The 25,675-nt window shown below is 39.4% G+C and overlaps 1 protein-coding gene across 1 annotated transcript in view; it reads right to left on the bottom strand.

Moving 5' to 3' along the window:
- The window catches only part of UBE2V2 (ubiquitin conjugating enzyme E2 V2), a 63,128-nt gene that overhangs the window by 34,406 nt on the left and 3,047 nt on the right, over positions 1 to 25,675 (bottom strand). The window lies entirely within an intron of this gene.

Below are 25,675 nucleotides of genomic sequence, written 5' to 3'. Positions count from 1 at the left end.
AAGATTTTCTCATCAGCCAAAAAAACTAACATAATGTGAAATCAGACTAACAGACTAATGGGGAGGAGCCCCAAAACAGATACATGCACGTATGAACAGGATACATATACTCTGAAAACTACATAAGACTTATGAGAGAAACTGAAGAGGGCACAAAACAGTGGAAAAGCATTCCAGGCTCATGGGCTGAAAAAATGAACACTGTTAAAATGCCTATACTACCCAAAGCAATCTACACATTTAATGCAATCTCTATCAAAATAACACCAGCATTTTTCACAGAACTAGAACGATCCTAAAATTTGTATGAAACCACAAAAGACCCCAAATAGCCAAAGCAATCCTGAAAAAGCAAAACAAAGCTGGAAGCATCACAATTCCAAATTCCAAGCTGTATTACAAAGCTGTAGTCATCAAGATAGTATGGTACTGTCAAAAAAACAGACACATAGATCAATGGAACAGAATAGAAAACCCAGAAATGGACCCACAACTATATGGTCGACTCATCTTTGACAAAGCAGGAAAGGACATCCAATGGAAAAAAGACCATCTCTTCAACAAATGGTGTTGGGAAAACTGTACAGCAACATGCAGAAAAATGAACCTGGACCACTTTCTTACACCATACACAAAAATAAATTCAAAATGGATGAAGGAACTAAACGTGAAACAGGAAACCATCAAAATTCTACAGAAGAACACAGGCGGCAACCTCTTTGACCTCGGTTGCAGCAACTTCTTACTAGAAACATCATCAAAGGCAAGGGAAACAAAAGCAAAACTGAACTATTGGGACTTCAGGATAAAAAGCTTCTGCACAGCAAAGGTAACAATCAACAAAACTAAAAGGCAGCCTATGGAATGGGAGATACTTGCGAATGGCATATCTCATAAAGGGTTAGTATCCAAAATCTATAAAAAAAACTTAGGAAACTCAACACCCAAAAAACCCAGTTAAGAAATGGGCAGAAGAGATGAATAGACATTTTTCCAAAGAAGACAACCAAATGGCTAACAGACACATGAAAACATGCTCAACATCATTCATCATCAGGGAAATATAAATCAATACCAAGATGAGATACCACCCCCTGCCTGTCAGAATGGCTAAAATCAACAACAAAGGAAACAACAGATGTTAGTGAGGATGCGGAGAAAGGGGAACCTTCTTCCACTGTTGGTGGGAATGCAAAGTGGTGCAGCCACTCTGGAAAACAGTATGGATGTTCCTCAAAAAGTCAAAAACAGAACTACCCTACAATCCAGCAATGGCACTACTAGGTATTTACCCAAAAGATACAAAAATACAGATTCAGAGAGGTACTGCACCCCTGTGTTTATAGCAGCACTATTGACAATAGCCAAACTATGGAAAGAGCCCAAAACTCCAACGACTGACGAATGGATAAAGAAAATGTGGTATAAATATATACAAGGGAATATTACTCTGCTATCAAAAAAAGTGAAATCTTGCCACTTGCAATGATGTGGATGGAGCTAGAATGTATCATGCTAAGGGAAATAAGTCAGTCAGAGAAAGGGAAATATATGATTTCACTCATGTGGAATTTAAGAAACAAAACAGATGAACAGAAAGGTTAGAAGGAAAGAGGGGGCAGGAAACAAGGGTGGTGGCGGGGGGTGGGCAGGAAACAAGGCTCTGAGCTGTCAGCAGAGCCCGATGCCCACAGTTTGTTCTCTATCATTAAGAATCTCTTAGTGACTCAGTCAGTTAAGAATCCAACTTTGGCTCAGGTCATAAAAGATTCTTAATGATAGAGAACAAATTGTGGGTGATGGGTGTTAAGGAGGGTACTTGTGATGAGCACGGGGTGTTGTATGTAGTGATGAATCACTGAATTCTATTCCTGAAACCAATATACTGCACTGTATATTAACTAAATAAGAATTTAAATAAAAATTTGAAAAAATAAAAAAACAAAATTATTATTAAACCTGCTAATATCAATAACCAGTTCCTTGAACAAGCAGTAAATGGCCACACACATATTTATGACAATAAATGAATTATACATATCTAGACAAGAAATACAAATGATAAAACAAGCAAAAAAACTAATAAGAAAATTTGTAAAAAAAAAAAAATGCACACTGAAAAATGATGAAATTATACACTCCTCAAAATTTAACTTAAAACATGCTAAACACAATGCTGGTAGAATTATGGGAAATTTTCATTTATACATAATTATACATTCCTGGAAATCAATTCCATATTGCTCAAGAGGTAATCTGACAAAATATAACAAGAATTTTTTATTCACATGTTCTGACTTCAAATTCCACTTTGTGAAATTCACCCTCAAGGAGTGTGGACTGCCTCTAAACAGCTATGAACAATTTTTCTCCCTCCAGGCACAGCCCCCTACCCCATTAAGAGAGAGAGACTATCTCCCATCCCCTTGAATCTGGTATGGCCTTGCCACTTATTTTGACAGAATATGGTAGAAGCGATGCTGGTGCAGTTGTGGGAGGCCTGGTAGCTTCTGTTTAGCTCTCTTGGGAGCCAACCACCAATTACGACACTACTAGGATATGAAGAAGTCAACCAGGCCAGAGAATGGCCATTCCTAATTGAATCAAGGCACCTGGGCAACAGGCCCAGCCCATCATCATGTGAGACCAGCAGAACCACCTCGTCGATGAGAAACCATGAGAAAGAACGAATCACTGTTTGAAGCCACTAAGTTTTGAAGTGATTTGCTGTTTAAGGACAAAGATGAGAAGGGCAGGTGGAAAAGTAGTTTAGAAGTGCAAAAACTCAAATTGGCATACATTCAGGTAACTACATCATATATTTAAAATATTACATAAAATCATTTTCAAATTCATGAATTATATCCCACAGCAAACATCATCTTTAATGGGGAAAAACTGAGAGCTTTCCCCCTGAGGTCAGGAACAAGACAAGGATGCCCACTCTCACCACTGTTATTTAACATAGTACTGGAAGTCCTAACCACAGCATTCAGACAACAAAAAGAAATGAAAGGCAACCAAATTGGAAAGGAAGAAATAAAACTTTCATTATTTGCAGATGACATGATACTCTATAAAGACAACCCGAAAGACTCCACCACAAAACTGCTAGAACCAATACATGAATTTAGTAATGTCACAAGAAACAAAATCAATGTACAGAAATCTGTTGCATTTCTATACACCAATAATGAAGCGGCAGAAACAGAAGTTAAGAAAACAATCCCATTTACAACTACACCAAAAATAATAAGATACCTAAGAATAAACCTAACCACAGAGGTGAAAGACCCGTACCCTGAAAACTATAAAACACTGATGAAAGAAACTGAAGATGGCACAAAGAAACAGAAAGACATCCCATGCTCGTGAATTGGAAGAACACTGTTAAAATGTCCATACTACCCAAAGCAGTGTATGTGCAATCGCTATCAAAATACCAACAGCATTTTTCATGAAATTAGAACAAACAATTCTGAAATGTGTATGGAACCACAAAAGACCCTGAACAGCCAAAGCAATCTTGAAAAAGAGAAACAAAACTGGAGGAATCACAATTTCAGTTTTCAAGTTATATTACAAAACTATAGTAATCAAAAACAGTATGGTACTGGCACAAAAATAGACATAGATTAATCCAACAAAATTAGAAAAACAGAATAAACCCACAACTATATGGTCATTTCATCTTTGACAAAGCAGGAAAGAACATCCAATGAAAAAAAGTCCCTTCCAGAAATGGTGCTGGGAAAACTAGACAGCAACATGCATAAGAAAGAAATTAGACCACTTTCTTACACCATACACAAAAATAATTTCAAAATAGATTCAAGACCTAAATGTGAGACCCGAACCCATAAAAATCCTAAAAGAGAACACAGGTAGTAACTTCTTTGACATCGGCTGTAGCAACTTTTTTCTAGATATGTCTCCTCAGGCAAGGGAAATAAAAGCAAAAACTATTGGGACAACATCAAAATAAAAACCTTCTATGCACAAAGGAAACAATCAACAAAATTAAAGGCAACCTATGGAATGGGAGAAAATATGTGCAAATGGCGTAACCAATGTTAGGACCCAAAATATACAAAATAACTTACAAAACTCAACACCCAAAAAACAAATACAGTAAAACCTTGGAATGCGAGTAACTTGTTCGGCAAAGTGTTTCGCAAGACAAGAAAACATTTCTAATAAATTTTAATTTGATAAATGAGCAATGTCTTGCAATACAAGTAGTACATGACACTGAACGTCACATAATCAATCACAATTGAGCCAATGGTTCTTGAAATTTGCTTTGATATATGAGGACTTTGGATTACAAGCATCTTTCCAGAAGGAATTATGCTTGTAAACCAAGACTTTTCTGTAATCCAATTTAAAAATGGACAGAAGAGGGTGCCTGAATGGCTCAGTCAGTTAAGCTTACGACTCTTGATTCCGGCTCAGATCGTGATCCTGCGGTTGGTGGGACGGAGCCCAAGTCGGGCTCCGCACTGACAGTGCAGAGCCTGCTTGAGATTCTCTCTCTGCCCTTCCCCCACACTCTCTCTCTCAAAATAAATAAACTTAGACAAAAATGGCTAGAAGACATGAAGAGATATTTCTCCAAAGAAAACATACAGATGGGCAACAGATACATGAAAAGCTGCTCAAAAATCACTTACCATCAGGAAAATACAAATCAGAAGTACAATTAGATATCACCTCACACCTGTCAGAATGGCCAAAACTGGCAACAAAAGAAACAGGTGTTGATAAGGATATGGTGAAAAACTCTCTTGCACTGTTGGTGGGAATACAGACTGCTGCAGCCACTCTGGAAAACAGTACAGATGTTCCTCTAAAAGTTAAAAATAGAACTACGCTATGATCAGCAATTGCACTACTGGGTATTTACCCAAAGAATACAAAAACACTAATTCAAAGGGATACACGCACCCCTATGTTTATGGCATCATTATTTACAACAGCTGCGATACGGAAGTAGCCCAAGTATCCATCGATTGATAAATGGATAAAGAAAATGTAAAAGAGAGACAGAGAGAGGTAATGTGATATTATCCAGCCATAAAAAAGAAGTCTTGCCATTTGCAAAAACGTGGAGCCAGAGAGTATTATGCTAAGCAAAACAAGTCAAAGAAAGACAAATAACATATGATTTCACTTATTATGTGGAATTAAGAGGCAAACAAGCAGGGGAGCCTGGGTAGCTCAGTCGGTTAAGCCTCCGGCTTTGGCTCAGGTCATGATCTCCTGGTTCGTGGGTCTGAGCCCCGAGTCGGGCTCTGTGCTGGCAGCTCAGAGTCTAGAGCCTGCTTCAGAGTCTGTGTCTCCTCTCTCTCTCTGCCCCTCCCCCCTTTCTCTCTCTCTCTCTCTCTCTCTCTCTCTCTCTCTCTCTCAAAAATAAATATTTTTTTTAAAAACAAGGAACAAACAAGCAAATGGGAAGTAAAAAGGAGAGAGAAATCAAGAAACAAGAGAATCAAGTTCTCTTAACTATAGAGAACAAACTGATGGTTACCAGATGGGAGGTGGGTGTGGGATGGTGAAAGAAGTGATGGGGATTAAGGAGTGCACTTGTCGTGATGAGCACCAAGTGACATTTGGAATTGTTGAATCACTACATTGTACACCTGAAGCTAATACAACACCGTATGTTTACTAACTGGAATTAAAACAAAAACTTAAAAAAAATAAAGTACATGAATTATATTAACTGTATAAACGAAAAGACAAATCTAGTAACACATACACATTGCTAATATTTAACAGAAACTTTCATATGTTCATCAATATGGACCCAAAGATAGGCTACAACTGGGGCTTTAAATTCACTAGGCCTTTTTACCTTACAATGTTATTAACAGGAGAATACTTTAGAAAAGTAAATGAAATCATCCAGTGTGATCACTTTACTAACCTGTATTTTGTACGAGGTATACTTACTGTCTCTTCCAGGCAACCATCAGTGGAATTCCTAGCTGCGCAGGCCTCACCATTCATTAGCTCTGACCATCCATTCAGTAAAGGAACAAATCTGACTGAATCATTAATCCTTATTCACAGTTCTTCACTCAAGAAAACCCATCCCACAATTATAAATGGGCCTATAAACCCCACTAGCTTTTCAAAACCAACAATTACAACCCACTATAAATACTATCAACAAGAATGATGTCAAAAAGATCAAGAATACAGAATTACTGACATCAAGGCATATAAATTGCATTTAGAACACTTCAGAAGTGAATATTCATCAGACAGTATGAGCTGACACAAATACTGATTTAATATTAGAAATATTTACAGATAAGTCTCAGGAATAATCAAAATATTCTGTTTAGTTTTTGAGAGAGAGAGAGGGAGGGAGAGAAATTATCCCAAGCAGTCTCCACACTGCCAGCACAGAGTCCGAGCAGGGCTAGAACTCACGAACCATGAGATCATGACCTGAGCCGAAATCAAAAGTTAGATGCTTAACCTACTGAGCCACCCAGGCGACCCAAAAATAAGAATATTCTTTTGTTGAAATAAAGACTTATCATGTACAGTAATTTTAACTTTTGTCTCTATTTCAAGAAACTGCAGGAGATTAAAAATGATTTCACTAAAGGAGAGGAACCAAGATGGCGGAGCACCATGGAAGTTTTTTTTGCATCTGGCATCCATGAAATACAGCCAGATAAACATGAAACCATCCTGTATACTTAGAAAACTGATTTCAGGATAAACACAACAATCTGCACAACCTGAACCACAGAACTCAGCAAGTATGCGGTGCAAAAGTGAACTGGGGGAGAGAGAAGCCACGGAGGGCAGGGAGCTGTTTTTGCTTGTGGAGAAAGGACAGAGACAGGCAGAGAGTACGGGAAAAGCACCCCTCCCCCCAAAAGCAGCTGGAGAGAAAGTGGAAAATTGGAAAAACAGCCACAGGGAATGAACTAAAATGGGAGAACAGAGAAAGGAGAGGGTTTAAATTCCACTAAGACTATATAAACAGAGAGACCGCAGAGTCTGAAACTCTGCAGCTCCATACGTGCCAATGCTCTAGTGGGAAGGGGAAATCCCCAGAAGCAAAGTGAGGTCCAAGAGTCTTCGGGCCACACAGGGAGAGGCAGTTCCCCTGCTGGGAAGACATTTGGTAGAGGCTTTACAACCCCTGAACAGGCAAAGGTGCCAGCAGACCCCGGAGAACAACCACATTCGCTGGTGCTGAAACAAGGTCAGTAAGAGTGAAGCCAGGTGCCAGATGTGTGTTGAGATTTGTCACAATCCCTGAAACGCTACCACTACACGATCGCGTGAACATTTCCTGGGGCAGGCAGGCACCCAGCCACAGTCTCTGGGCATCAGCAGCAGCACGGTCCCGAGAACGTTCCTGGGTGTGGCCAGCACCCGGCCATTGCTCAGTGAGACCCTCCCCCAGAAAGTTTGAGCAGGACAAAGCCACAGTCCCTCAGAAGTGAGGGGTCGGGAAACACAGCCTACTCAGACGTAAAATTCAGGAGGGAGGTGCCACCTAGCAACCTGAGAGCTTGGTCACGGACAATTTAAAAGCAGGGAGTAGACAAACGCTGGAAACAAAGGACGCGTGCCTGATTGCTGATCACGGAGAACAGCATTCAGATACTAGAGACTAGGTAGCTGGGTGACGCCATTTTCACCCCTCCCGCGCATGCACAAAAACACCTACAAGCGGCACGATACACCTCAGTAAGCTAAGCAGCGCCATCTAGTGGAGAACAGAGCCGTTTCACTAATCTGTGCCCAACTAGACCAACGTCACTCTTCAGGAACAACAGAAGCCTCTCTGCCTGCTTAGTTTACAGACTATAAATTGCTTCATGGTTTGACTTCTAGGGGAAAATGGTGTAATTTCAATCTTATTTCATTTGTCCATCTATTAAATTTTCTTTTTTTCTCTCTTTTTCATTTCTTCTTTTTCTTAAATATAGAAAGAGACAAAATTTATTTTTATTTTCAATTTTTATTAAAAGTATTTTTTTTCTACTATACCGTTTACTTTTTGGCAATTTTCCCAAATCCTATTTTGCTTCCATCATTTCATTTTATTCTATTTCATTGTATTCATTTTTCAAATTTTCAACGTTTTCCTTTTTTTCCCTTTTTTTCTCTAATCTATCAAGCTCCTTTCAACCACCAGACCAAAACACACCTAGGATCTAGCATAATTACTTGATTTTTGTGTGTATGCATGTTGTTTTTAATTTTTTAATTTTAATATTTTTGTCATTACTTCCTTTTCTTCCTTCAAAATGACAAAATGAAGGAATTCACCCCAAAAGAAAGAGCAGGAAGAAACAACCAGGGACTTAACCAACACAGCTACAAGCAAGATATCTGAACCAGAATTTAGAATCACAATAATAAGAATACTAGGGGGGGTTGAAAATAGATTAGAATCCCTCTCTGCGGAGATAAAAGAAATAAAAGCTAGTCGAGATGAAATAAAAACTGATATAACTTAGCTGCAATCTCAAATGGATGCCACGGCAGCAAGGATGGATGAGGCAGAGCACTGAATCAGCGATATAGAGGACAAACTTGAGAATACTGAAGCAGAAAAAAAAGAGGGAGACTAAGGCAAAAGAGCATAATTTAAGAATTAGAGAAATCAGGGGTGCCAGGGTGGCTCAGTCGGTTGGGTGCCCGACTTTGGCTCAGGTCATGATCTCATGGTTCGTAAGTTTGAGCCCCGTGTCGGGCTCTGTGCTGATGGCTAGGAGCCTGGAGCCTGCTTCGGATTCTGTGTGCTCCTCTCTCTCTGTTCCCCTCCCACTCGCACTCTGTCTCCCTCTCTCTCTCTCTCTCTCTCAAAAATAAAGATTAAAAAAATTTTTTAAAGAAAAAAAGAATTAGAGAAATCAGTGACTCATTAAAAAGGAACATCAGAATCATAGGGGTCCCAGAAGATGAAGAGAGAGAAAAAGGGGTAGAAGGGCTATGTGAGCAAATCATAGCGGAAAACTTTCCTAACCCAGGGAAAGACACAGACATGAAAATCCAGGAAGCACAGAGGACTCCCATTAGATTCAACAAAAACCAACCATCAGCAAGGCACATCACAGTCAAATTCACAAAATACTCAGGTAAGGAAAGAATCATGAAAGCAACAAGGGAAAAACAGTCCTTAACCTACAAGGGAAGACAGATCAGGTTTGCAGCAGATCTATCCAAAGAAAGTTGGCAGGCCAGAAAGGAGTAGCAGGATATATTAAATGTGCTGAATCGGAAAAATATGCAGCCAAGAATTTTTTATCTAGCAAGGCTGTCATTCAAAATAGAAGGAGAAATTAAAAGTCTCCCAGACAAACAAAAGTTAAAGCAATTGGTGACCACTAAACCAGCCCTGCAAGAAATTTTAAAGGAGATTCTCTGAGGGGAGAAAAGATGGGGAAAAAAAGAGAGAGACAGAAAGAGACCAAAAGAAACAAAGACCAGAAAGGAACAGAACACCACCAAAAACTCCAACTCTACAAGAAACATAATGGCAATAAACTCGTATCTTTAGGTACTCACTCTAAATGTCAATGGACAAAATGCTCCAATCAAAACAATGGATAATAACACAATGGATAATAAAATAAGATCCATCTATATGCTGCTTACGAGAGACCCATTTTAGACCAAAAGACACCTTCAGATTGAAAGTAAGGGGATCGAGAACCATCTACCATGCTAATGGTCGACAAAAGAAAGCTAGAGTAGCCGTACTTCTATCACTCTTAAAAATAAAGAGATGAAGAAGGGCATTACATCATAATTAAGAGGTCTATCCACCAAGAAGACCTAACATTTGTAAACATTTATGCTCCAAATGTGAAAGCACACAAATACATAAATCAATTAATCACAAACACAAAGAAACCCATTGGTAATAATACAATAATAGTAGGGGACCTCAATACCCCATTTACAACAATGGACAGATCATCTGAACAGAAAATCAACAAGGAAACAATGGCTTTGAATGACACACGGACCAGATGGACTTAACAGATATATACAGAACATTTCACTTTAAAGCAATGGAATACACATTCTTCTCAAGTGCACATGGAACATTCTCCAGAAAAGATCATATACTGGTACACAAATCAGCCCTCAACAAGTACAAAAGATCAAGATCACACCATGCATATTTTCAGACCACAACACTAAGAAACTCAAAATCAACTACAAGAAAAAATTTGGAATGATAACTAATATTTGGAGACTAAAGACCATCTTACTAAAGAATGATTGGGCTAACCAAGAAGTTAAAGAGGAAATTAAAAAGCACATGAGGGTCGCCTGGGTGGCTCAGTCTGTTGATCTTCTGACTTCAGCTCAGGTCATGATCTCGCAGTCTGTGAGTTCAAGCCCCGTGTCGGGCTCTGTGTTGGGACAGCTCAGGGCGTGGAGCCTGCATCGGATTCTGTGTCTCCCTCTCTGTTTGCCCCTCCCCCACTCATGCTCTGCCTCTGTCAAAAATAAACAAACATTAAAAAAAAAAAAAAAAAAGCACATGGAAGCCAATGAAAATAATAACACCACAGCCCAAAACCTCTGAGACACAGCAAAGGCGGTCATAAGAGATAAGTATATAGCAATCCAGGCCTTCCTAAAGAAGGAACAAAAGTCTCAGATACACAACCTAACCTTACACCTTAAAGAGCTGGAAGAACAGCAAATGAAACCCAAAACCAGAAGACAGGAAATAATAAAGATTAGAGCAGAAAGCAATGCTATTGAAACCAAAAAAACTGTAGAATAGATCAATGAAACCAGAAGCTGGTTCTTTCAAGAATTAACAAAACTGATAAACTCCAAGTGACTCTGATCAAAAAGAAAAAGGAAAGGACCCAAATAAATAAAATCAAGAATGAAAAAGGAGAGATCACAACCAACAGAGCAGAAATAAAATCAGTAAGAGAATACTGTGAGCAACTATACGCCAATAAAATGGGCAGTCTGGAAGATACGGACAAATTCCTAGAAACATATAAACTACCAAAACTACGAAAGAAATAGAAAATTTGAAGAGACCCACAACCAGTAAAAAAATCAAATCAGTAATCAAAAATGACCCAAAAAACAAGAGTCAAAGCCAGATGGTGTTCCAGGTGAATTCTACCAAACATTTAAGGAAGAGTTAACACCTATTCACTTGAAGCTGTTCCAAAAAATAGAAATGGAAAGAAAACTTCCAAATTCTTTCTATGAAGGCAGCATGAGCTTGATTCCAAAACCAGACAAAGACCCCACTAAAAAGGAGAACTACAGAGCAACTTCCCTGATGAACATGGACATAAAAATCCTCAACAAGATATCAGCCAATGGTATCCACCAATACATTAAAAAAAATTATTCACCACAACCAACTGGGATTTATACCTGATATCCAGGGCTGGTTCAATATCCGCAAAACAATCAATGTGATACATCATATCAATAAAAGAAAGGACAAGAACCACAAGATCCTCTCAATAGATGCAGAGAAAGCATTTGACAAAATACAGCATCCTTTCTTGAAAAAAAAAAAAAAAAAAAAACCCTTAAGAAAGTATGGAGAGAAGGATCATACTTCGAGATCATAAAAGCCATACGAAGGACCCAGTGCTAATATCATCCTCAATGGGGAAAAACTGAGAGCTTTCCCCCTAAGGTCAGGAACAAGACGGGGATGTCCACTCTCACCACTGTTATTCAACATAGTATCCAAAGTATTAGCCTCAGCAATCAAACAACACAAAGGAATAAAAGACATCCAAATCAGCCAGGAAGAGGTCAAACTTTCACTCTTCACAGATGACATGATACTCTATATGGAAAACCCAAAAGATTCCACCAAAAAAACTACTAGAACCAATTCATGAATTCAGCAATGTCACAGGATATAAAATCGATGCACAAAAATCGATGGCATTCCTATACATCAAAAATGCAGCAACAGAGGGGCACCTGGGTGGCTCAGTCGGTTAAGCATCCGACTTTGGCTCAGGTCATGATCTCACAGTTTGTGAGTTCAAGCCCTGCATTGGGCTCTGTGCTGACAGCTCAGAGCCTGGAGCCTGCTTTGTGGATTCTGTCTCCTGCTCTCTCTGCCTCTCCCCCGTTCGTACTCTGTCTCTCTCTCAAAAATAAATAAAACATTAAAAAAATTTTTTTAATTTAAAAAAAAAAAAAAGCAACAGAAAGGGAAATCAAGGATTCGATCCCATTTACAATTGTACCAAAACCATAAAATACGTAGGAATAAATCTAACCAAAGAGGTGAAAAATCTATACACTGAAAACTATAGAAAGCTTATGAAAGAAATTGAAGACACAAAAAAAGGAAAAATATTCCATGCTCCTGGATAGGAAGAACAAATATTAAAATGTCAATACTACCCAAAACAATCTACATATTCAATGCAATATCTATCAAAATAACACCAGCATTCTTCACAGAGCTAGAACAAACAATCCTAAAATTTGTATGGAACCAGAAAAGACCCTGAATAGCCAAAGCAATCTTGAAAAAGAAAACCAAAGCAGGAGGCATCAAAATTCTGGACTTCAAGCTGTATTACAAAGCTGTAATTATCAAGACAGTATGGTACTGGCACAAGAACAGATCAATGGAAAAGAATACAGAACCCAGAAATGGACCCACAAATATATGGCCAACTAATCTTTGACAAAGCAGGAAAGAATATCCAGTGGAATAAAGACAGTGTCTTCAGCAAGTGGTGCTGGGAAAACTGGTCAGTGACATGCAGAAAAATGAATCTGGACCACTTTCTTACACCATACACAAAAATAAACTCAAAATGGATGAAAGACCTAAACGTAAGATAAGACAGGAAGCCATCAAAATCCTCGAGGAGAAAGCAGGCAAAAACCTCTCTGACCTTGGCTGCAGCAACTTCTTCCTCAACACATCTCCGGAGGCAAGGGAAACAAAAGTAAAAATGAACTATGAGGACCTCATCAAAATAAAAACTTCTTCTGCACAAAGAAAACAATCAGCAAAACTAAAAGGCAACCAATGGAATAGGAGAAGATATTTGCAAATGACATATTAGATAAAGAGTAACTTTCCAAAATCTATAAAAAACTTATCAAACTCAACACCCAAAAAACAAATAATCCAGTGAAGAAATGGGTGAAAGACGTGAAGAGACACTTCTCCAAAGAAGACATCCAGATGCCAACCGACACATGAAAAAATGCTCCACATCATTCATCATCAGAGAAATACAAATCAAAACCACACTGAGATACCACCTCACACCTGTCAGAATGGCTAACATTAACAAGTCAGGCAACAGATGTTAGCGAGGAGGATGTGGAGAAAGAGGATCTCTTGCACTCCTGGTGGGAAATGCAAACTGGTGCGGCCACTCTGGAAAACAGTACGGAGGTTCCTCAAAAAATTAAAAATAGAACTACCTACCCTACGACACAGCAATTGCATTATTAGGTATTTATCCAAGGGATACAGGTATGCTGTTTCAAAGGAACACACGCATCCCAATGTTTACTGTAGCACTATCAACAATAGCCCACGTATGGAAAGAGCCCAAATTCCCATCAATGGATAAATGGCTAAAGAAGAAGTGGTATATATATACAATGGAGTATTACTCAGCAGTCAAAAAGAATGAAATCTTGCCATTTGCAACTACCTGGACGGAGGGTATTATGCTAAGCGAAATTTGTCAGTCAGAGAAAGACAAATATATGACTTCACTCATATGAGGACTTTAAGATACAAAACAGATGAACATAAGGGAAGGGAAACAAAAATATTATAAAAACAGGGAGGGGGACAAAACATAAGAGACTCTTAAATATGGAGAACAAACAGAGGGTTACTGGAGGGACTGTGGGAAGCGAGATGGGCTAAATGGGTAAGGGGCATTAAGGAATCTACTCGTGAAATCATTGTTGCACTATATGCTAATATGGATATAAATTTAAAAAAATAATAAATTTAATTTTAAAAAATTACTTCACTAGAATATACTTAAGTTTAAATTATTTATAACAATTTCTCAATATTCAATTAAGAAATGAGAACATATTGGGGCACTTCGATGGCTCAGTTGATTCAGTGTCTGACTTCGGCTCAGGTCATGATCTTGCAGTCCATGAGTTCGAGCTCTTGCGTCAGGCTCTATGTTGACAGTTCAGAGACTAGAGCCTGCTTCAGATTCTGTGTCTCCCTCTCTCTCTGCCCCCTCCCCTTCTCATGCTCTGTGTCTCTGTCTCAAAAAGAAAATAAACATTTAAAAAAAACTTTAATAAATAAACATTTAAAAAAATTCCTTTCAGGGCGCCTTGGTGGCTCAGTTGGTAAACATCAGACTTCAGCTCAGGTCATGATCTCACGGTTTGTGAGTTGGAGGCCCGCATCAGCCTGTGTGCTGAGAGCTCAGAGCCTGGATTGAGCTTCAGATTCTGTATCTTCCTCTCTGCTCTTCCCCTGCTCATGTGCTCTTGCTCTCTCTCTCTCTCTCTAATATAAATACACATTTAAAAAAATTTTTTTTAATTCTTTTTTAAAGAAATGAGAACACATGTTAACATATTTGTAGAACCTTGTACTTTAAAATCTGGTATATATTCACCTCACTAAATGTTTTGTAATAGACTTTAAATATTTTCTTTCATCAAATCTAAGATAGCATAAACTATATGATGAACCATTATTAAGAAACTAAAGGTGAGACTGGATGGCTCAGGTGGTTAAATGTGTGACTCTTGATTTCACAATCGTGATTTCACAGTTGTGAGATCAAGCCTCTCTCTGTCAAAACAAATAAATAAAACTTAAGAAAAAAAAAACCTCTCTCCCTTTCCCTCTGCTCCTCTCCCACTTGTACTCACCCTCTCTCTCAAAAAATAAATTTTTCTTAAAAGTTTATTTCTTCACTTCAGAGAAAGGGGGCACGCAAACAGGGAAGGGACAGAGAGAGAGGGAGAGGAAGATTCCCAAGTAGGCTCCATGCTGTCAGCGCAGAGCCCGACAAGGAGTGTGATCTCACAAACCGTGAGATCGTGACCTGAGCCAAACCAAGAGTCTGACGCTTCACACTGACTGAACTACCCAGGTGTCCTGATAAATTTTTCTTTAATTAAAAAATACTACCATTAAACTATATGACATATATTTATTTCGGACACTAAAATGTGTCTTGGAAGTGATGAAACATGGAAATAAAAACATCTGAAAAAATTTCAAATCAAATATTATACATCTGAAGCATCTCTACTATACCTTCGAATACAAAAAACTTCTGGAATACAGACTCTGTCAGTGAAGACAACCATGAAAGCAGATACATTCAAGATTCAAATACAATGCAATAAGTTATTAGAGAAGTCTTTGCTCAGATACACCATAGATAGCTCAGTAAGATAAGTAAACCAAGGGAGAATATATTAGTTACTTAATATTCTCCAGGAAAGCAGCTAACAATGTTTATTCCAGAAGTAGGAAAGGACATTTTCTTTAGAATAAACTAAGAAGTGGAGATCCAACAAGGCAGAGCAGCAGGGGGACCCGAAGCGCCCTCGTCCCTCAAACACAGCAGTGTAGAGGCCTAAGGACTTTGAATTCCAAGAGTCCGGGCTCCAGAGTGACAAAGACGTCTCTGGGGGCCCACGGGGACAGACTGGCAGGCCATACATAGGTAGGCGAGTGCGAACCGCAAGATTAACCAAATCGCACAGGCACAGAGGGGAGGGATCCCCTTCTGCAGAGAGACAAAGGGAAGAGGAACGGAGGCTGGGGAAGCACAGGACTGTATCTGGGGGAGAGAAAAACCACCGACCCGGCGACAAAGACCCAACCCCTGACTGCGGGGCCTCCTCCGGACTGGGGCCGGGCGCCCTGCCCTGTTCGTGCACCTGGGGAGAAGGGGGGCCAGCCCGGGGCTCGGAGGCCCAGCCCGCGGTGGGAGAGAGCGGTCCCCTGCCCTGGAGTGGCGTGGGAAGAAGGGGCTTAGCCGTTCAAAGGCAAGCAGCCCTGCCTGCGACCGCCAACCAGAGGCCATGTATCAGGGCCGCGGGGCAGCACTTGCCAGAAGCCGGGCGCAGGGAGCGGGCTCCTTGAAGACATCAGGGTGTGAATCCCAGCCGAGCACCAGGGAGGCATGGGAGTCGTCCAAGCGGGATAAACCTCCTGGACGGTGCCTGCAGCACTGCGACGATGGCCTGAACAGAGTGGTGTGGGACACCCAGTCCGTGGAGGAGAGACTGAGGACTGGGGCGGGGGGGGGGGGGGGGGGGGGGGGAGTCGCCATTTTTTTCCCCCCATCACCAAGCTGGGGCCTCAGGGAAGGGACAGCGGGACCCGCCACACCAAACCACGCCCCTCCGCGTGTGCTAACTGTGGTTCTCCTGGAGCTATATTGATGCTGATGAACCAGACAGCCCCTCCTCCAAACCAGAACTGCCACCACTTCCAATTGGTGGTGGCAATTAATATTATATATATATTGGACAATTAATATTATATATATATATTAATTGTCCAAATACATATATAACATTAATTGTCCAATATATATATAATGTCCATAATATATATATATATTTCCTTCCTTTTCTCCTTCTTATTTCTTCCCTTCTCTGGTCTGGTTATTCTGGTTGTTGGTTTGTTTGAGCGGACACCTTCAATCTATCGCTTTACGCCTGTTCTACACCTCCTTCTTTATTTCCCCTCTCCCTCCCCCCCTTTCTCTCTCTCCGCATTACACCGTTTAGTTTCTCTGCCTGGTCAATTTTGTTTTCCTTTCTTTTTCCCTGCCCCTGTCACGTCTCTCTTTGTAAGGGATAAGTCCTCTTCTATCAAGAACAGCCTCACCCTGTTGTTCTGCTATCGCTGGTGTTTTGGGTTTTTTTCTGTTTTGTTTGTTTGTTTTCTTTTCCAGGACTACTTCCACGAACAACTCAAAGCACACCTGGTGGAGGGTCCAAACCATCACTACGAGCAGGGAGATAAAGCAGCCAGAGTCAAAACAACAGAGAGCAAGTAACACACTCTAAAAAACAGCTCCTGAAGGGCCAGGCCCTGGACAGTGTTACGACCCCTCTTTAATATAGTAGTGTTTGCAGGAGCAGGACATGTAACAAGCTTTTAAAACACATAAGGGACAGAAAACTAGCCAAAATGACAAAACGGAAGAATTCTCCTCAAAAGAAATTCCAGGAAGAAATGACAGCTAAAGAATTGACCAAAACAGATATAAACAATATAACTGAACAAGAATTTAGAATACTAGTCATAAGATTAATCACTGGGCTTGAAAAAAGCATACAAGACAGCAGAGAATCCACTGCTGCAGAGATCAAGGAACTAAAAAATAGTCATGATGAATTAAAAAATGCTGTAAATGAGGTGCAAAGTGAACTAGAGGCAGTGACAGCAAGGACTGAAAAGGCAGAGGAGAAAATAAGTGATATGGAAGATAAAATTATGGAAAAATATGAAGCTGAGAAAAAGAGATAAAAAACTTCTGGACCACGAAGGGAGAATTAAGAGAACTAAGGGATTCAATGAAACGTAATAATGTCTGTATCATAGGAGTTCCAGAAGACGAGAGAGAAAAAGGGGCAAAAGGTGTACTTAAAGAAATGACAGCTGAGAACTTCCCCAGTCTAGAGAAGGAAACAGACATTGAAATCCAGGAGGCACAGAGAACTCCCTTCAGACATAACAGGAATTGATCTTCTGCATGACACATCACAGTGAAACTGGCAAAACACAAACAGAATTCTGAAAGCAGCTCGGGACAAATGGGCCTTAACCTACAAGGATGACACATAAAGGTAGTAGCAGACCTATCTACTGAAACTTGGCAGGCCAGAAAGGAGTGGCAGGAAATTTTCAATGTACTAAGTAGGAAAAATATGCAGCCAAGAATCCTTTATCCAGCAAGCCTGTCATTCAGAATAGACAGAGAGATAAAGGTTTTCCCAAACAAAACTGAAGGAGTTCATCACCATTAAACCAGCCCTACAAGAGATCCTAAGGGGGACTCTGTGAGTGGAATGTTGCAAAGACCACAAAGGACCAGGGACCTCACTACAGGGATGAAAGCCACAGATAACGCAACGACTCCAAATCCCTATCTTTCAATAATAACACTGAATGTAAATGGACTAAATGCTCCAATCAAAAGACATAGGGTATCAAAATGGATAAAAAAACAAGACCCATCTATTTGCTGTCTACAAGAGACCCATTTTAGACCTGAAGACACCTTCAGATTGCAAGTGAGGGGATGGAGATCTATCATGCTACTGGAAGTCAAAAGAAAACTGGAGTAGCCATACTTATATCAGACAAACTAGATTTTAAACTAAATGCCATAACAAGAGATGAAGAAGGGCATTAGATAATAATTATGGGGTCTATCTATCAAGAAGAGCTAACAATTTTAAATGTCTATACAATGAATTCGGAAGCACCCAAATATATAAAACAACTACTCACAAACATAAGCAATCTTATTGGTAAGAATGTGGTAATTGCAGGGGACTTTAATACTCCACTTACAACAACAGACAGACCATCTAGACAGAAAATTCAAAAAAGAAACAATGGCCCTGAAGGATACACTGGACCAAATAGACTTGACAGATATATTCAGAACTTTTCATCCTAAAGCAGAGTACACATTCTTCTCGAGTGCATGTGGACCATTCTCCAAGATAGATCACATACTGGGTCACAAACAGCCCTCAATAAATATAAAAGAATTGAGATCATACCATGCACACTCTCAGATCACAATGCTATGAAACTTGAAATCAACCACAGGAAAAAGTTAAAATCTCCAAATGCATGGAGGTTAAAGAACATCCTACTAAAGAATGAATGGGTCAACCAGGCAATTGAAAAAATTAAAAAATATATGGAAACAAATGAATATGAAAACATGACAGTCCAAACCCTTTGGGATGCAGCAAAGGCAGTCCTAAGGGGAAAATACATTGCAATCCAGGCCTATCTTAAGAAACAAGAAATATCCCAAATACAAAATCTAACAGTAAACCTAACAAGAAGTAGAACAACAAAGGAACCCCAAGACCGGAGGAAGACGAGAAATATTAAAGATCAGAGCAGAAATAAACAATATAGAATCCAAAAAAAAAACAGAACAGATCGATGAAACTTAGAGCTGATTTTTTGGAAAAAAAAAAAAAAAATGATAAGCCCCTAGCCAGACTTCTCAAAAAGAAAAGACAGAGGACCAGGGTACCTGGGTGGTTCAGTCGGTTAAGCCTCTGAGCCATGACTCTGGCTCAGATCATGATCTTGCGGTTCATGGGTTTAAGCCCCACATTGAGCTCTGTGCTGACAGCTCGGAGTCTGGAGCCTGTTTCGCATTCTGTGCCTCCTTCTCTCCCTGCCCCTCCCCTGCCTGCACTCCATCTCTCTCTCAAAAATAAACATTAAAAAAGAGAGAGAGGACCCAAATAGATAAAATCACAAATGAAAATGGACTTATTACAACCAATCCCTCAGAGATACAAACAATTATCAGAGACTACTATGAAAAATTGCATGCCAAACAGGGCAACTTGGAAGAAATGGACAAATTCTTAAGACACCCACACACTACCAAAACTCAAACGGGAAGAAATAGAAAATTTGAACAGACCCATAAGTAGTAAAGAAATTTAATCAGTAATCAAAAATCTCCCAACAAATAAGACTCCTGGGCCAGATGGCTTTCCAGAGGAATTCTACCAGATGTTTAAAGCAGAATTAATACCTATCCTTCTCAAGCCATTCCAAAAAACAGAAACAGAAGGAAAACTTCCAGAATCATTCTATGAAGCCAGCATTACCTTGATTCCCAAACCAGACAGAGACCCCACAAAAAAGGGGAATTACAGGCCAACATCCCAATATATATAATTCAACAGCATATAAAATGAATTATTCACCATGATCAAGTGGGATTCATTCCTGGGCTGCAAGGCTGGTTCAATATTCGCAAATCAATCAATGTGATACATCACATTAATAAAAGAAAGGATAAGAACCACATGACCCTGTCAATAGATGCACAAAAACCATTTGAAAAATACAGCATCCTTTCTTAATAAAAACCCTCAAGAAAGCTGGAATAGAAGGAACACACCTAATAATCATAAAAGCCATATACAGAAAGCCCAGAGCTAACGTCATCTTCAATGGGAAAAAACTGAGAGCTTTCCCCCTGAGATCAGGAACACAACAGGGATGTCCACTCTCACCGCTATTGTTTAACATAGTGTCGGAAGTCCTAGCATCAGCAATCAGACAACAAAAGGAAATCAAAGGCATCAAAATTGGCAAAGATGAAGTCAAGCTTTCATTTTTCACAGAAGACATGATACTCTACGTGGAAAACCCAAACAACTCCATCAGAAGGCTGCTAAAACTGATACATGAATTCAGCAAAGTTGCAGCATACAAAGTCAATGTACAGAAATCAGTTGCATTCTTATACCCTAATAATGAAGCAACAGAAAGAAAAATCAAGAAAGTGATCCCATTTACAATTGCACCAAGAACCATAAAATACCAAGGAATAAACCTAACCAAAGATGTAAAAGATCTATATGCTGAAAACTACAGAAAATGTATGAAGGAAATTGAAGAAGACACAAAGAAATGGAAAAACATTTTATATTCGTGGATTGGAAGAATAAATATCATTAAAATGTCAATTCTACCCAAAGCAATCTACACATTCAATGCAATCCCAATCAAAATTGCACCAGCATTCTACTCAGAGCTAGAAAAAACAATCCTAAAATTTGCATGGAACCACAAAAGACCCCAAATTAATTATTGGGGTACTACTGAAAAAGAAAAAGTACTGTTGGAAAAGAAAACCAAAGCGGGAGGCATCACAATCCCAGAGTTTAGCCTCTACTGCGAAGCTACAATCATCAAGACAGTATGGTACTGCCACAAAAACAGACACATAGGCCAATGGAATAGAATAGAGAACCCAGAATTGGATACACAAATGTATGGCCAACTAATCTTTGACAAAGCAGGAAAGGGTAGCCAATGGAAAAAAGACAGTCTCTTTAACAAATGGTACTGGGAGAACTGGCCATCAACCTGCAGAAGAATGAATTTAGACCACTTTCTTACACCATTCACAAAAATAAACTCAAAATGGATGAAAGACCTAAATGTGAGACAGGAAACCATCAAAACCCTAGAGGAGAAAACAGGCAACAACCTCTTTGACCTCAGTTGCAGCAATTTCTTACTCAACACATCTCCAAAGGTAAGGGAATTAAAAGCAAAAATTAACTATTGGGACCTCATCAAGATAAAAAGCTTCTACACTGCAAAGGAAACAATCACCGAAACTAAAAGGCAACCAATGGAATGGGAGAAGATATTTGCAAATGACATATCAGATAAAGGGTTAGTATACAAAATCTATAAAGAACTTATCAAACTCAACACCCAAAAAACAAATAATCCAGTGAAAAAATGGGCAGAAGACATGAATAGACACTTTTCTAAAGAAGACATGCAGACGGCCAACAGACACATGAAAAGATGCTCAATGTCACTCATCATGAGGGAAATACAAATCAAAACCACACTGAGATACAACCTCACACCAGTCAGGCTGGCTAAAATGAACTAATCAGGAAACAACAGATGCTGGCAAGGATGTGGAGAAACAGGAACCCTCTTGCACTGTTGGTGGGAATGCAAACTGGTGCGGCCACTCTGGAAAACAAGTGTGGTGGTTCCTCAAAAAATTAAAACTAGATCTATCCTATGACCCAGCAATAGCACTGCTAGGAATTTACCCAAAAGATACAGGAGTGCTGATGCATAGGGGCACTTGTACCCCAATGTTTATAGCAGCACTTTCAACAATAGCCAAATTAGGAAGGAGCCTTAAAACTCATCAACTGAAGAACAGATAAAGAAGACATGGTTTATATATACAATTGAATACTACTTGGCAACGAGAAAAATGAAATCATGCCATTTGCAGCAACGTGGATGGAACTAGAAGGTATTATCCTAACTGAAATAAGTCCAGTCAGAGAAAGACAGAGACCATGTTTTCACTCCTATGTGGATCTTGAGAAACTTAAGAGAAGACCATGGGAGAAGGGGGGGAAAAATAAAAGAAGCATAAGGGAATCATTAATCAATAAAAGAATCATTAAGAATCATTTGCCTGCAACACCAAATTTGTGCTTACAAAAAAATCTGTGTAAACATATAATGAGATTTAGCTATTAATATCAATTTTCTTGAGGCGCCTTGGTGGCTCAGTTGGTTAAGCATATGACTTTGGCCCAGGTCATGATCTTAAAGGTTCAAGAGTTGAAGCCCTGCATTGCCTCTCTGCTGTCAGCACACAGTCTACTTCAGAATCTGTCCTCTCTCTGTCCCTCCCCCACTCCTCTCATGCTCACACTCTCTCAAAAATAAACATTTAAGAAACACACATATCAACGTTCTTAAATTTTTTGTTATTCTTTCAACACAATCATTTACATCTTAAAACATGTAGTGTTAAATACAATGTCATTAGACCCTATCAACTGTCTTCTCTTCATCCTAATGGTATTTATTTATGAAATCACATTGTTAGGTTCCCACAAAATGAAAACAAACAAAGTTTATACAGTGTAATACAGAACCAGTTATCAAAGAACCTGAAATCAAGAAACTACCTCTGGACTCAACATCTAGCTAAGTAATCTTGAGTAAGTCATTTCCTATCTAAATTTCCATAGCTCATCTATAAAGTGAAGCCTAGATGATCCATAATGTGCTTTCCATTACAATTATTATTTCAACATATGTAAAGACCTACACAGGCTGTCTCTCCTGTGATCCGAAAATTTGCGGAGTTCTAACTTAAACTGAATATAACATTTGCTTTTATACAAATCAGCTACGACTTTGTAAAGAAGAATAAATCACTCCCAAACCCAGTCCTACAACTGTAGGACCGTCTTACCATATTATCTCAAAGATTTATTTATAAAAACATCTTGGGGCGCCTGGGTGGCTCAGTCGGTTAAACGTCCGACTTTGGCTCAGGTTATGATCTCGCTGTTCATGAGTTAGAGCCCCGCAATGGGCTCTGTGCTGACAGCTTGGACCCTGGAGCCTGCTTCGGATTCTGCCTCTCTCTCTGTCCCTCCCCCACTCATGCTCGCTCGCTCTCTCTCTCTCTCTCTCTCTCTCTCTCTAATATAAAACATAGAAAAAATTTATTTATATAAAACATTCATTCCTTTTAAAAAAGTCAAATACACTTGAAACAAACTTTTGAACACTGAACTTTATTCCATTTATTCTAGTCTACAAGCCTCACATATCCACTTTGAAATTTTGTGTCAAACAGCTCCCCAAGTAATCGGTCAAGTGGATGTTTCCACTAAGGATAATCTTTCCTTTTCATAGTTTCCATTTGTATGGCTTTCAGTCAGCATGGTTTAAATACTACCAGTCCCCCAACATCACGGATGAAGCTTCAGTTAGCACAGTCCCCTAACCATGAGTAATCACATTAAGTACAAATTTTGTTGCAAGCTCCCCAGTCCACAAATCACTATGTAAATAATAGGTGAGCATCCTAACCAGTGGCCAGTCGCTTCACATCTTTCAAAGTCAGTTGGTGATGGGTCACTGCACATTTGTGACTCACATACAGACAGCAAAGCTCATAGTAGTGTGCCAGTAGTAAACCCATGTGACATTCTATAAAAATAGCCAGAAAAAGAAATTAGCCAACAAAGATCAAAGTGCAGCAAAGAAAAAACTGGTAACACTGACGTGAAATGTGAATCAAATGTAAATGCAGTTATAGAAAAAAACACGCAACTGGAAGTGTTGGGAAGACTCTAGATGAGCAAACACCCAAACTGTGTGAATGGGGGCTTATGGATGCAAATGAGGAAGGCAGTTACAAGAAAAGGATGGCAATGTTCCACAGGAAGTGAAAAACTTCACAATAAAGGAAATCTGAGATTATTTCCAACATCGAAAGCACAAAGGATAAAATACTGGAAGTGATTCAAACTGAGGAGTATGACAATTATCAAAGCACAGAAAAGATGCTTGCTCCACATCGTAAGTGTATGATGAGAAGAAAAAGTCAAGCATTGTTCAAACTACTCTTGACAAATTTTTTACAAATAAAACATTTCAATTCTTAACGTCTCGTTTTTAAATTACAGTACTGAACAAATATTAGTTTTACTATTTTTTTTCATTTTCCTAAATACTTATAACCACAAAGAGTTTTTAATATCTAAGCAAACATTTTCAAAGGTCACGGACTAACAGTTTTTCTTAGTAAGATTGCTTTGAACAGTCTCAGTCTGCATGGTCATTTTTACCATCCTGCAGTATTGTGCAAAGGGATGAATGCATGTACAGCAAAGGCTGTACGATTTAATCATATTGTCAAAAGCAAACATGTATCAAGAGGATCCAGGTTGCTAACAGACACAGAAAAATCTATCAAGCCAGTTATTAAAGTCTCAAGAGGGAAATGTACTAGACTACTACAATTTGGCTCTTATATTGTCCAGTTCCCAGGTTCTATGTTATGATTTACACACCATGCACACCTCTTCTGTTCCTACTCCCAAGGTCTGCCTGCATATCATCATCCTGAAGATAGGGAAAACAAAATCATGTGGCCCAACCTTTCACGGAAGGGATGGGCAAAGCAAGGTTTAAGAGATTCAGTGGCATGCCTAGCATGCCACACTAATCTGTCAGAGGCAGCAGTGGAATTAAAGCACTGCTAATCCAGTTCTTGTTCCAGTATACACAATGCTGCCCACTTCTGAAGAAGGTAGTAAGTTTTACTTACCGTTTCGTTTTTCAACCTTATGGCTTACACAGACCTACTATCAAAGACAAAAATATTCCGTTCTTTTCTGAGTCTCTCGTTATTTAAAGATATTTTACAATCATCTGCATTCAGAGATTAGAACCCCACTAGTGTAACTCAAGTGATGAAAAATTTTATTTTTTTCCTTTTTTTTTTTTTTTTGTTTTAACATTTATTTATTTTTGACAGACAAAGACAGAGCATGAACGGGGGAGGGGCAGAGAGACAGGGAGACACAGAATCGGAAGCAGGCTCCAGGCTCTGAGCCATCAGCCCAGAGCCCGACGCGGGGCTCGAACTCACGGACCGCGAGATCGTGACCTGAGCTGAAGTCGGACGCTTAACCGACCGAGCCACCTAGGCACCCCCTATTTTTTTCCTTTTTTAATTTATTTTTTATTTATCTTTTTAACATAATTTATTGTCAAGTTAGCTAACATACAGTGTGCTCTTGGTTTCGGGGACAGATTCCCATGATTCATCACTTACACAACACCCAGTGCTCATCCCAACAAGTACCCTCCTCAATGCCCATCACCCATTTCCCCCTCTCCCACGCCCCCATCAACCCTCAGTTTGTTCTCTGTATTTAAGAGTCTCTTATGGGTTTGTCTCCCTCTCTGTTTGAAACTATTTTTCCCCTTCCCTTCTCCCATTGGTCTTAAGTTTCTCAAGTTCCACATATGAGTGAAAACATATAATATCTTTCTGTGACTTATTTCACTTAACATAATACCCTCCAGTTCCATCCACGTTGTTGCAAATGG

This window comes from Neofelis nebulosa, chromosome 14 (assembly GCF_028018385.1).
Source record: "Neofelis nebulosa isolate mNeoNeb1 chromosome 14, mNeoNeb1.pri, whole genome shotgun sequence".
Lineage (NCBI taxonomy): Eukaryota > Metazoa > Chordata > Mammalia > Carnivora > Felidae > Neofelis > Neofelis nebulosa.
This window is presented reverse-complemented; position numbering and strand designations above follow the sequence as displayed.